Raw genomic sequence first — 13092 nt, 5'->3', positions numbered from 1 at the left:
TGTGAGAGTTACAGAAGTGGATGCCTCAGACCTCTGCGCCTCGATGTACTGCAGGGTCACCTGGATGGCCTGGTTGACTGACTCAGCAGTAGCCAAGGATGCCTCTGTGTTCTTGCGCACCCTCTGTCCCAGTGTGACCATGGCTGCGGTGGCATGGCCGAGAGACCTGGCCGTCCTGTTGCTGGACCCTGACATGCATGCACGTGTAGAGGAGGTCCCATATGTGGCCTGCACTCCAGCCACCCATTTTGAAATACCAGGAACATACTCGCCGAGATATGTGACGTATGAGGGACAAATAAACCAACAGAGAGCAGCACTAGGGCTCTGCCCAATGCCCATCAGAAGAGCAATACCTGTTGAAGTTCCAATAACCAGACAACCATTGGCAGCACGGTACCCATTGAGACAACCGTACCAACAGCTGACACGACATCAAGACTACTTACAAACTGTCCCCGAAGAGACCCAAAGGGCCTCAATCGAAGGCGAATGGTGACAACACAAGGGCCCAGATTTACAGATGAACGAAGTAACGACCAAAGGATGACACGCAACGATGAACCGATATGAATAAAGATGTAATGGACTTAAGAGAAGCGACGATGTTGAAATATAAAGAAACATAACCATAAGCAGGAGGGAAAATATGCAACTGGCTAATGCCTGTAAATAGGCTTGGAACGCAAGAAGCTAAGGAAACAGTACTGCTTGCTATGCGTAGTAGAAGAATTGAGCGGCAAGCGCCAACTATATATCTACCTCAATGAAGCACATTATATAAGTGCAAAGCCACTTTATACAAAAGCAGAATGAAGCCCAGATGATAGTGGTCAAACATGCCAGGATTCATATACCAGCACAAAGCCAGACGAAAGAGCGGAATCAAAACTTAGCAAGAAGAGCTCACGCCTGGGAATTCCAGGTCACACAAGGAAGGGAGGAGAGCGGCAACTTCGGAGAACCGAAACCTAAGAGCATAGCAGCCTGCCAGTGAAGGTTGAGATAAGGCGGCCCAGGCAGGTGGCAAGGCTGAAGGGAGAATCAAATACGCAAATAGAAGGAAAATGAAGCAGCTTCACTGTGTACTGACACGTGACCAGCCAGGCGCGGAGAGGTACCAACGTCTGATGTCACCCAATACCAGAGGATGCAAAGGTTGCTCTTGGGGCTCGGGTGTCCCCACACTGGCTGGTGGGCGGGGCCACTGACCACTGGTGTGGGGATGGTGGGAGCCACAGACACCGCTGGTGTGCCACTTGTAGCGGTGGGTGGTGATGGTGGTGATGGCAGAGGTGGGGATGGTGGTGGGGCTGCTGCAGCTCACGATGGTGGGGCTGGTGCAGCTGATGGTGGCCGTGAAGGACCTCTGCTGCCTGGGCTTGCTGGCAAGGGGTGTGGCCTTCACAGGTCTTGCTGCGGCTTCTATCCCAGATGTCAAGGGACCAGCCCTGTCTCTGTCCATGGACTGTGTGCCTGTTGGGAAGAGATGAACATGCTGTTAGTCATCTGGGGGTCATGTCTGCGGGGCTGCTTTACACTCCCGGAACATACTGTTTGTCTTGCTCTTTTCATGTGGATTCTTTGGAGTGTTGGCTCCAATATATGCTCCTACATATAGGTGGTGGGAGTGCAAATTGCCTGTTGGCCTGCCAGGATTCCCTGTTGTTATTTGTGCTGTGCGCTAACAATTAATGTCATGGATTCCCTTGGCACACCTGGGTGCTTTTCATGTGTCCATGTGTGGGGCTGTGCATTTTGGCTAAGGTGTTTGTGCGTGGCTACATTTGCCTGCATCCTCTGGCATGTGCATGTGATCAGGCCATTTGCTGTGACTGACATGTGTTGGACCACTTCCCTTGAACATTAGGTGGTTCTCTGCTTGGGGATGCATGTATTTGGACAACACATTTTCATTTACATGGGGTTTGTTGTACTTACCACCAATGCCTTGGGTCCCTGATCCTGCCTCTGTCGTCCCAACTCCCTCCATGCCCTATATGTGTAGGACCATGCACCATGTCACATCCCAGAGCATGAGGCAGAGGGGTGCCACCGTCCCTCCTCCTGTGGCAGCGCTCTCCCTCCTGTGTTGCCAGATGAAGATCCAAACTCCCAGCCGCAGATCATCCCACTGCTTCCGACAGCCCCTAATTGTGCAGGGGACAGTCCCCACGGCCATGACCTTTGTCATGCCCTCCTGCCAAATGGCATATTTCCTCTGCTGATTGGTCTTTCTGTGTTTGGCCCCAAAGAGTACATCAGAGTCCTGCATCACTGCATCCACTAGTGCAGTGAACTCTGCTTCAGTGAATTTTGGTTTTCGCTGCCTCAGGTTGGGCACCCGAGTATTTTTGCTGTCAGTCAGGAAATGGCACCTTCTGTAGCAGTGAATGGCAGCAGGAAATTGGAGATTCAGGTGGACTGAGTTTAAAAGATGGCCACGGGTGAACTTCCTGTTTTGGCGGTAACACTAATTCTGGTTCCTGTAATTTCAGTGCTGGTAATTCCGGCAGTTTCGATGCTGGTATCGGTATTACTGGCACAAGTCTGCTGGTAATACCACTGGGAGGCTGATAACACTGGTATTACCGCTTCTGACAGGGGGTGTGCGCATGCCAGGCAACTCGTGATATGTCGGTAATTCCGGTGATTGCCCCACCGGTAAGAGTAATACTGGCACACTGGTTTTACCGCCATTTTACATCCAAACTCGCAATTACCACAAGAGCCTACGAAAATAGGCTAAACAGGAGGGGAGCAAGTCCCTGCGTTTTCAGGCATTACCTAAATGTTAAAAACCAATAGATATAGTCTCTGCTTGTGCATCAATTGAGAATTATGTTCCTAGGGCATTGGAAAAACAGGAAGTACCAAAAGGTACAGAGAATTAATTACCCCTTACTATTCTAGCTCCAGAGTTGACAGAAATCAGGATACTATAGTCACATATATTTACACCAGACACACAAACATAACTATCAGTGGAGCATGGGGGACTAGAAGGAGAAAAACATTCGCCACAGGAAAATGTTAGCAAATACTTTTATTTATATAAATATAAAAAAGACAGAATCGATTCCTACATCAATGTATCAAAAGATACCAAAGGCTAAAAAAAGACATAAAATACATTAATACATATATGAATGTGTCAACCAATGACCCTATTCTTAGAAAGAATTCATAAGCTATATTGTCACTCATTTAGACATTAGCTGAGGTATAAATTGTCGACATGTTTCGGCCCATACAAAAATCAGACATTTCCTCAAATGTCTATTTCGAGATAGATATTGTGGCCATCTTCAGGACATATGATTTCTTCACACTTGGTCTTTTATGTGATGTGGATGGGACATCATTGATCTACAAATTCGAAACAGGGGAATGACATTACTTCACACATAACCATATGTACATTACATAGTTATTTTAAAATTCTTTTCTAAAGGAGAGACATTCCATAACAATACATAAGTGAATTTTATATAAAACAAATATCATATTTGACCTCTTAGTCCTACCCACATTTCTTGGGCTCCTTTTGTTGTGTTACCTTAATTATGACAACATTACTTGATGGTCTACCGGCCATATCATCACGTACACAGGGGACAGGGAACAGACACACATTTACAAAATCCTACATAGCAAATGTGACACAATATCAAAATTTCTTACTTTTTGACTCTGAAGAGAGTGTAATTCGATCGATGATGCACATTCATCCGTGATGTGTATGAATGTTTATATTTAGTCCACGTCAATGTGGGTAATACCCTGGCTTCACTGGCAAGGCTCACCTAGTCCTATAATGTAATAAACATCGTATCTACATCAATGATTTCATATAGGTAAGGTGTATATTAGTTATTAATCAATAATTATCATATTTGACACAACATTTTTCTTTTAATGTCAGGAAAAAGAACTCTTCCTACAGCTCTGGCTTCTGCGCTATAGAGAATATTTAGACCGTAAACTGTGTATCGTTCTAAAAATGGTGATACATAAGAAAGGCGATTATTGCCCGACATTGTAATGGTTAATTAATACAAAGCAGCAAGGCATAGATGTACCTTCTCTTCGTTGGAATCCCCGCAGAAACGGTTATTTAGGGGACGCCGTGGTGGCACGGCTATTCACACACAGGATACTCATGTAAACGTGTCTCAGTAACCCAAATAATATGTTTCCGAGATGCAAAGCTGAAAATGCAAAGAGAACGTGTATATAAGCCGAAATTCGAAAATGCGATCATCGGGAAAAAGTCACGCACGCTAGAGCTTACCAATGATTGCATCGTATTCATGTGCGGCCGCTCGTAAAGGTTACTTCGTTCACAGGCTTCACAAACAGGCTGGCTGGAACACGGATTAAATACGTGGATGTACGTGTATGACGGGCCAATCGCGTACGGAACACCATGTCATGTGACCGAACGTGTATGTCATGTGACATGTGTTTACAGAGATTTGTTAAACAGCTATGTTCGTTTATACAAAAAACAGGAGTCTTGTAGCCCTGGGTACATTCGAAAGACTCGATATTTTATTGGTCTGGCTGTTATAATTCATTCGTAAAACTTAGACCCTAATTTACCGTATGTGGGTTGTGGAACTACATATCATAATACGTATAGAACGATCTAATCGTGTCTGGAAAACCGCGTCATGTGATCAGGGGGTGTAACCATGTAACATATGTAAACGGAAATAATCAAAGGACACCAAAATTATGTGACCCTGGATAGTATCAGGGTGGGGGATGTTAGTTGATCAAACTATTCCACTCTACAGCAACATTTAATCCTTGATTTACCGTATTCAGATTATAAATCAATCTTTGTCTTATGACTCTACTGGAAAAACCAGTAGAGTCATAAGACAAAGAATTTGCGAACATAGATCGTGCTTAAAAAACAAAACCGATAAAAAACCATTGGTGGCGCATTATATATCAGCGAAACACAGTTACACTGAATTACAGTGGTTTGTCATTCAGAAGATACCGGCTTCACCTAGAGGTGGCAACCGTGAACTAGCATTAACAACAGCAGAACAAAGATTGATTTATAATCTGAATACGGTAAATCAAGGATTAAATGTTGCTGTAGAGTGGAATAGTTTGATCAACTAACATCCCCCACCCTGATACTATCCAGGGTCACATAATTTTGGTGTCCTTTGATTATTTCCGTTTACATATGTTACATGGTTACACCCCCTGATCACATGACGCGGTTTTCCAGACACGATTAGATCGTTCTATACGTATTATGATATGTAGTTCCACAACCCACATACGGTAAATTAGGGTCTAAGTTTTACGAATGAATTATAACAGCCAGACCAATAAAATATCGAGTCTTTCGAATGTACCCAGGGCTACAAGACTCCTGTTTTTTGTATAAACGAACATAGCTGTTTAACAAATCTCTGTAAACACATGTCACATGACATACACGTTCGGTCACATGACATGGTGTTCCGTACGCGATTGGCCCGTCATACACGTACATCCACGTATTTAATCCGTGTTCCAGCCAGCCTGTTTGTGAAGCCTGTGAACGAAGTAACCTTTACGAGCGGCCGCACATGAATACGATGCAATCATTGGTAAGCTCTAGCGTGCGTGACTTTTTCCCGACGATCGCATTTTCGAATTTCGGCTTATATACACGTTCTCTTTGCATTTTCAGCTTTGCATCTCGGAAACATATTATTTGGGTTACTGAGACACGTTTACATGAGTATCCTGTGTGTGTATAGCCGTGCCACCACGGCGTCCCCTAAATAACCGTTTCTGCGGGGATTCCAACGAAGAGAAGGTACATCTATGCCTTGCTGCTTTGTATTAATTAACCATTACAATGTCGGGCAATAATCGCCTTTCTTATGTATCACCATTTTTAGAACGATACACAGTTTACGGTCTAAATATTCTCTATAGCGCAGAAGCCAGAGCTGTAGGAAGAGTTCTTTTTCCTGACATTAAAAGAAAAATGTTGTGTCAAATATGATAATTATTGATTAATAACTAATATACACCTTACCTATATGAAATCATTGATGTAGATACGATGTTTATTACATTATAGGACTAGGTGAGCCTTGCCAGTGAAGCCAGGGTATTACCCACATTGACGTGGACTAAATATAAACATTCATACACATCACGGATGAATGTGCATCATCGATCGAATTACACTCTCTTCAGAGTCAAAAAGTAAGAAATTTTGATATTGTGTCACATTTGCTATGTAGGATTTTGTAAATGTGTGTCTGTTCCCTGTCCCCTGTGTACGTGATGATATGGCCGGTAGACCATCAAGTAATGTTGTCATAATTAAGGTAACACAACAAAAGGAGCCCAAGAAATGTGGGTAGGACTAAGAGGTCAAATATGATATTTGTTTTATATAAAATTCACTTATGTATTGTTATGGAATGTCTCTCCTTTAGAAAAGAATTTTAAAATAACTATGTAATGTACATATGGTTATGTGTGAAGTAATGTCATTCCCCTGTTTCGAATTTGTAGATCAATGATGTCCCATCCACATCACATAAAAGACCAAGTGTGAAGAAATCATATGTCCTGAAGATGGCCACAATATATATCTCGAAATAGACATTTGAGGAAATGTCTGATTTTTGTATGGGCCGAAACATGTCGACAATTTATACCTCAGCTAATGTCTAAATGAGTGACAATATAGCTTATGAATTCTTTCTAAGAATAGGGTCATTGGTTGACACATTCATATATGTATTAATGTATTTTATGTCTTTTTTTAGCCTTTGGTATCTTTTGATACATTGATGTAGGAATCGATTCTGTCTTTTTTATATTTATATAAATAAAAGTATTTGCTAACATTTTCCTGTGGCGAATGTTTTTCTCCTTCTAGTCCCCCATGCTCCACTGATAGTTATGTTTGTGTGTCTGGTGTAAATATATGTGACTATAGTATCCTGATTTCTGTCAACTCTGGAGCTAGAATAGTAAGGGGTAATTAATTCTCTGTACCTTTTGGTACTTCCTGTTTTTCCCTATTATTGGGTCCCTTTTGAGAATTTCTCCCCCGTCAACAAAAAACTTGGGACTGTGCCTTTTTCGTTTGACTACCTAGGGCATTGGAGCCATCAACTTGTTTTCCAGGAGGCCCGTGCCTCGTCTGTGAGAGATGCATCATTTGGCCCCGGGTTCGATATGGTTAAATTGGTGAAGAGCAATTCTGTGAAGGTGGGTTGTTGCTCCTCTGATCTCTGGGGGCTAGTGCAGTCCCAACAATCAATTCAATCCCGGTCCATGCTTCACGAGGATCCCTGAAAGCGGTGTGGTACCACTGAAGTATATTGTTAGTTGTCCCAGGAAGAAGACAGTGTATCTGATGCCCTGTGTCAAGAGCCTCTTTTTCAATGCGTCGAAAGATTGAAGGGCCTTCTGTACTTCTCTTGTATAGTAAGGAAAAAAAAAAAAATTTTGAGCCATTGTATGAAAGTGGCTCCTTTGATTGTGTCATCTGGAGTAAAGCGTCTTGATTGTAATAATTTGGAAGTTTAGCAATCACTGTTTGGGGCGAGGCTCCTGGGGCTGTCTGGTAGGCATCCGGTGCAGTCTTTCTCAGAGGAGAAGTTGGAGAGTTGTTTAGGTTTCATTAAGTCAACCAGCTATTGTGCCAGAAAGAGTCCCATACTCAGGCCTTCAGATTTTTCTGCAAGCCCTAAGATTTGAATTTTGTTCCTCCTGGAATGGCCTTCACTTTCCTCAACCCAGTCCTCCAGTGCTTTCATTTGCTGCAATACAGTTGAGAATCAGCGCTCCATAGCACGGATGGTATCTTCCGACTACGAGATGCGCTTTTCGGCCTCTCCCACTCCTGAGGCCATCTTATGCATTTCATGATGCAACAGAGAGACATCAGATCTGAGCCTGTCTAATTTGCTCTCCATCGATGTTCTAGCATCAGTGATAGCCCTCATCACATCTGCAAGTGAAAGGATACGTTCTTGGGGTGCTGTGTCATGCGCTGAGCTGGTGGATGTGGATGATTTAGAGGGAGTTGGGGCACTCATAGCATGTTGCACCATCTTATTCTGTGTCCATGTCTCTTTAGTTTATCTTTTAACATGATGCTGGTCAGGTTGAGGAGCAACCAGGGCCAGTATCAGTGCTGGCAGTTCATGTTGTCAGCATATTCAATGAAGGATAGGAGAGGAGGTTTGCAGGCACACCGACAGGTTTCGGAGTCCCTGAGGGGGTTGTTACACATCTGTTGGCCCAAGATTTCGGAAGCAATACATTGCCCTATGTGGACACCTCTTCCACCAGGCCCCCCCTTTACCCTGCGGCCTTGTTGTTGCCCCTCGTCAGAGAGTCTCCTCTGCTCAACATCGGGCCAGTAAGTGCGATCGACACCCGCTCGGAAGTTCTCCATCGCCTAAAGTCTTGTGGAGAATGCAACAGCGCCGGCGGTTATGACAGATTCGAATTGGTGCCCAGGTCTCTGGAGAGTTACAGGAATTATACCTGTCTTTGGGCTGCCTGCACCGACTTTCGCCGGAAATAGACCAATTGCTGTAGGATCACCATACACTGTCCGAGCGCTGAAGTTACTAAGTTAGGGCAAGAAAATCAGGGTATTTGCGGGCAGGATCTTTAAGGCCTCAACAGAGCACATCCAGCTCACATCCTCATTTGATCGCTGATCGACAAGTGCCCCCACCTCCACATACATTTGTGTATTTTTCTGGTTAGCTTTTGAATGGAATACATGGGTTCCATGACAGCCTTGCAAAATGTCTATCTTGGGGGTCATTCTAAGTTTGCTGGTATCCTGCCGGGATACTGGCAAACTGAGGCTATCGTTACCGGCGCATGATATTCCAGAATTTCCGGGATATTACAGGTGCCAGCAACAGCAGTAAATCCCCATTCCATGGAGTCCTAAAAGACTCCATGGAGGGAATTGCTGGTATTACCGGCACCAGTATTACTGGTACTGGTAATTCCGGCATTTATCTGCCATTGGGGCCCTGATATACCTCCAGCTCTTGGCTGGTGGTAAGTCAGTGCCCCCACCTGCAAACTTGTGTTCTGCCGGACTGGGGCCCTTATTCCGAGATTGGAGGCAGCCATGGTGCTATTAGCACCATGGCTGCCTCCAATACCTGGTCCGGGTCCGGTCTGGTTGAATGGGGATTTACCGGGACATTCCGACCTGTGCGGACCCGGTAAATCCCCATTGAACCAACCATTCCCCATTCCCATTTGAGCCCCCATAGGGCTCAATGGGAATGGGGAAGGCGCTAATAACGGGCCCGCGAATAGCAAGCCTGTTATTAGTGCCCTGATCCCTTAGCGGGACCCGTAAAGGACGTGTGGTTAGACCACACGTTCTTTGCAGTTCCCGCTAAGGGACCTCAGAATTGGGCGCTAAGGGTTTCCTGGCACCGATCTCCTTACCGGTGCCCAGTATCCCTTGCCGCCCAACTCAGAATGACCCCCAGGGAAAATTGCTGGTGCCGGCATTACCAGCAATTTTACCAGCAATGTTCCTATACCAGCAAACACAATTTCTTGGAGAAAAGGTTTTCATTTGGGCAAATTTTCATACCCACAATGCCTTGCTGTTGTGGCTCAGAACTTGAGGTGTACTTCCAGCGATGGCTACTGATATATTCTATATGGAAATACTTATGTGGTACACTGAAATATATAGAGCACACACTACGATGTATATACAGTACACTGAACTGATGATATATATTGAATATATTGATGGTATGCTGAGATAGATTTATTGTATAATGAGAAGACTACCCTGCATATTGTGATGCACACATTACATTTTGAAATGCATATAGTCCAGGGTAAAGTACACATATGTTATACCAAGCTGTCTATAAAAGAGTGAGATTCACATGATACATTCTACTAAATCTTCTCCACAGGATATGGAAATGCATACATGATATAAGCAGAAGTTGCATATACTATATACACGGGTCTGCAACCTATGGCTCTCCATATGTTTTGGATTACAGCTCCCATGTTCCCTTACTATTGATAGCTAGCTTGGGTTGATGCGGGTTGTAGTCCAAAACACATGGAGAGCCAACGTTTGCAGAACCGTTTACTACATGCTGAAATAGATACAGTATATATTGAGAATCATGATATGCTGTTTACTGAGACTCTGTATGTTGCCTGGTGAAACTGCTTACACATAAAAACTGTTTCTTAGTCGCACCCTTCTGATAAGGTTAGATGGCGTGCAGTCCTGTTCACAGGAAGGGGCTGGCTTGTTCTTCTCTGGTTAGTTTCACTATGCATATGATTTTCAGGAAACCAGCTCTGTGACCTTTGGACACACAATATTCTTGGAAAGACATGTCCTGCCTGCCAGAAATGTGAAGGTTTGGTATTTGGCTGTACTGAGCTGCTTTGTAGTTCCCAGGAAATAGTTGGTGTGACGTTTGGGGCCAAGGAAATGTGTGTTTGTCATCACAGAATTCTGTGACTGTGTAATTAGTGAAAGGCTGGCGCAGGGTAGGTTTAGGTCTGTTTTCTGAGGAAAAGAAGAGCTTGTTTTTGAGTCATTATCAATGTTTATTTTCAGGCAACCATTCTCACAGAACAGGGAAGCCATGGCGAGCTAATTTTTGGAGTCTAGGTAAAATATTTTAAGTTGTTTAGGGCCTGATCCTAAAATAGTTTGATTTATAATGTGGACATTATAAATGCTGCAGCTGGGCCTGCTGAGCACACCAAAATAGTCACTACCTATTTGACAGGCATTCGGAGCACTGGCACAATAATAGCCAGATTCCCTAGTTGGCCCAGCACCTCCAGCAGTAAAGTCTTTTTCCGGAAGTGAGAGAGAGCATGGGGCGAAAAGAAGAAGCCTGAAGCGAAAGAGAGAAAAAAACAGGAAAAGAAGGATAGGAGAAGGAAAATGAATGAGGGGAAGAAACAAAAAGAGAGAAAACAAGTGGGGAGAAAGAGTCGAACAAAGGAGGTGGTAGAATGTAGAGGGTGACATATGAGAGAGGAGAAAAAAGATCAGTTGAGTTGAAACAGAAGTGAGATAAGTGGGAGAAAGAGGAAGAGAGAGAAATAAGAAGGCAAAAGGGATGAAACATGACAATAACCAGGGAAACATGTGGGGAAGGACAAAATGGTGAAAAGGGAAAAGAAAGTACATGAAAAAGGAAGAGAGAATGAAAACGCCGGAAGGGGAAAGAGGGGGAAAAGTAAAGAAAGCATGCAGCTAGAGAAACTGGAGAGCAGGAAGAGAAGATGTTGAGAGTAAAATGATCAGTGGGAGGGGTGGCAAGGTGTTATGTAATGTTATTAGCATTGATACTGCAAGCCGCTGCCATTTGCATGGTCTCCAGACACTCTGGCGGATCTGAAAGAGAAGGAAGTGGGTGTGGTTAGTCAGGAGAAAGGGGGGAAATGCAAGATAGCTTTCATGTTGTGCTGGTGCATGCAGACCGGTAGACCCCAAGAACTCTGAGTTGGGGTTACTAAGTTTTCTGTGGCAAGAGCATAGAGTCATTTGTGTCTGGTGAGGAGCCTTGTCTGGCCATGGTGTTAGGATGCAGTGGCTCATAGTATGTTGTGTAAGTTGGGTAGAGGTGTAGTGTTCTGATATTTGATGTCTTTGGCGAGGGTTATTTCATTGCCATGCCTGGGTGCATATTGTGTGCTGGAACATAGAATTTGACTGTGTTAGTGCAGAGTGCAGTCAGAGATCTTCATGGGCAGACACACCTAAATTCACATGTAGCAGATCATAACTTGGCATAGAATAGAAAAAGGCATGCACTTCTTCACAAAGCATTAGAAGGTATAGGCAAAATGCAAAAACCTTATAGACTACAACTACCCTTTTGCAGATAGGTCCCATTCCACTTTCTCACATTGAGACGGAACAGATACATTTCTTCTGTGTGCCCCAAGGACCTGGGAATTAGCAGACTAGGGACGAGGGAAGTCTGGGGCCTCCACTCATTATTATAAGCTAGGTTCTAAGGGTTATGGGAGGCAAGAACATTTGGTTCAGAGAAACAGAGGCTTGAGATATGAAGACACCAGGCACCCATTTCCACTTAATTAGTTTCTAGGTTGACAGGATGACTTGACCCTAACTTGCTTGGGTGGTATGCTCATTGGCCAGCTGGGACTTTTACCCGTCTGAGAAATACTCAGCGGGGCGTTGAACAGCATTCGGCAGGTGTTCACCAGGTGATTCAGGCAAGGGCAAGAATCCATGGTAATTTCTCCCAGAAATATACCCTTGTCTCTCCCTCAAGACTCAAGCTCCTCTCACAGCCATGGGCCTAGATGAAATTCCACTGCACTGATCGGACATCAATCATCAGGTGTTCTGCCCATTACATAACTTCGGTTTCAGAATTATGTTGAAACCCTGCAAGAGTTTCTTTCCAGTGAAATGAGGAGCAGGAAAGATAGGAGGTGGAGTCTGTATTCCAGAAAGTCCACTGTGGAGCTGGTTGCCCCATCCCTTGATGCACTGCATATCCTGGGGCTGAAGAAAGGTGAAGAATACCATCCTGAGAGTGAAAGAGGTGCTGGTTAGAGAAGGGGGGAATAGGATGGGCAGCCCTGTAACACTGCAATCTCAAATTTGCAGGATCTCCAGCACATTACTTGGTTCTGCTCCCTACACATACTCCTTGGACAGTTTTGTGTGAGAACTAAATAATGAAAGCAGGACAAGAGCAGCTATGCAGTATTTATCTTAATGGGTGGTGCTTCTAGAGATGGGGCTGTCATGGCTTATCATAGGCACAAGGCATGATCTGGCCGCAGTAGGAACCACCTCAACCAAAATTACCTATTCGCATTACAAAAGGGGGAGGAGTGGGAGATGGCTGTCTTTCTGGAGCAAGGTGGGGCTGACTGATTTGTACCCTACTGTTTACTCCTTTGCACAATGTGGCATGATTTTGGGGGTGAGGGTCCGAAATTGAGCATGCCTAGTTGTGAAGTGAATTTCAAAAGCTAATAAAAGACATATGTTTTGCCAGTGGGGAGCCCTTTTGGCTGCCTGGT

This window comes from Ambystoma mexicanum, chromosome 1q, assembly GCF_040938575.1.
Source record: "Ambystoma mexicanum isolate Mex_15411 chromosome 1q, UKY_AmexF1_1, whole genome shotgun sequence".
In the NCBI taxonomy this organism is placed as follows: domain Eukaryota; kingdom Metazoa; phylum Chordata; class Amphibia; order Caudata; family Ambystomatidae; genus Ambystoma; species Ambystoma mexicanum.
The sequence above is the reverse complement of the archived record's forward strand: the minus strand, read 5'-3'. Positions refer to the sequence as shown.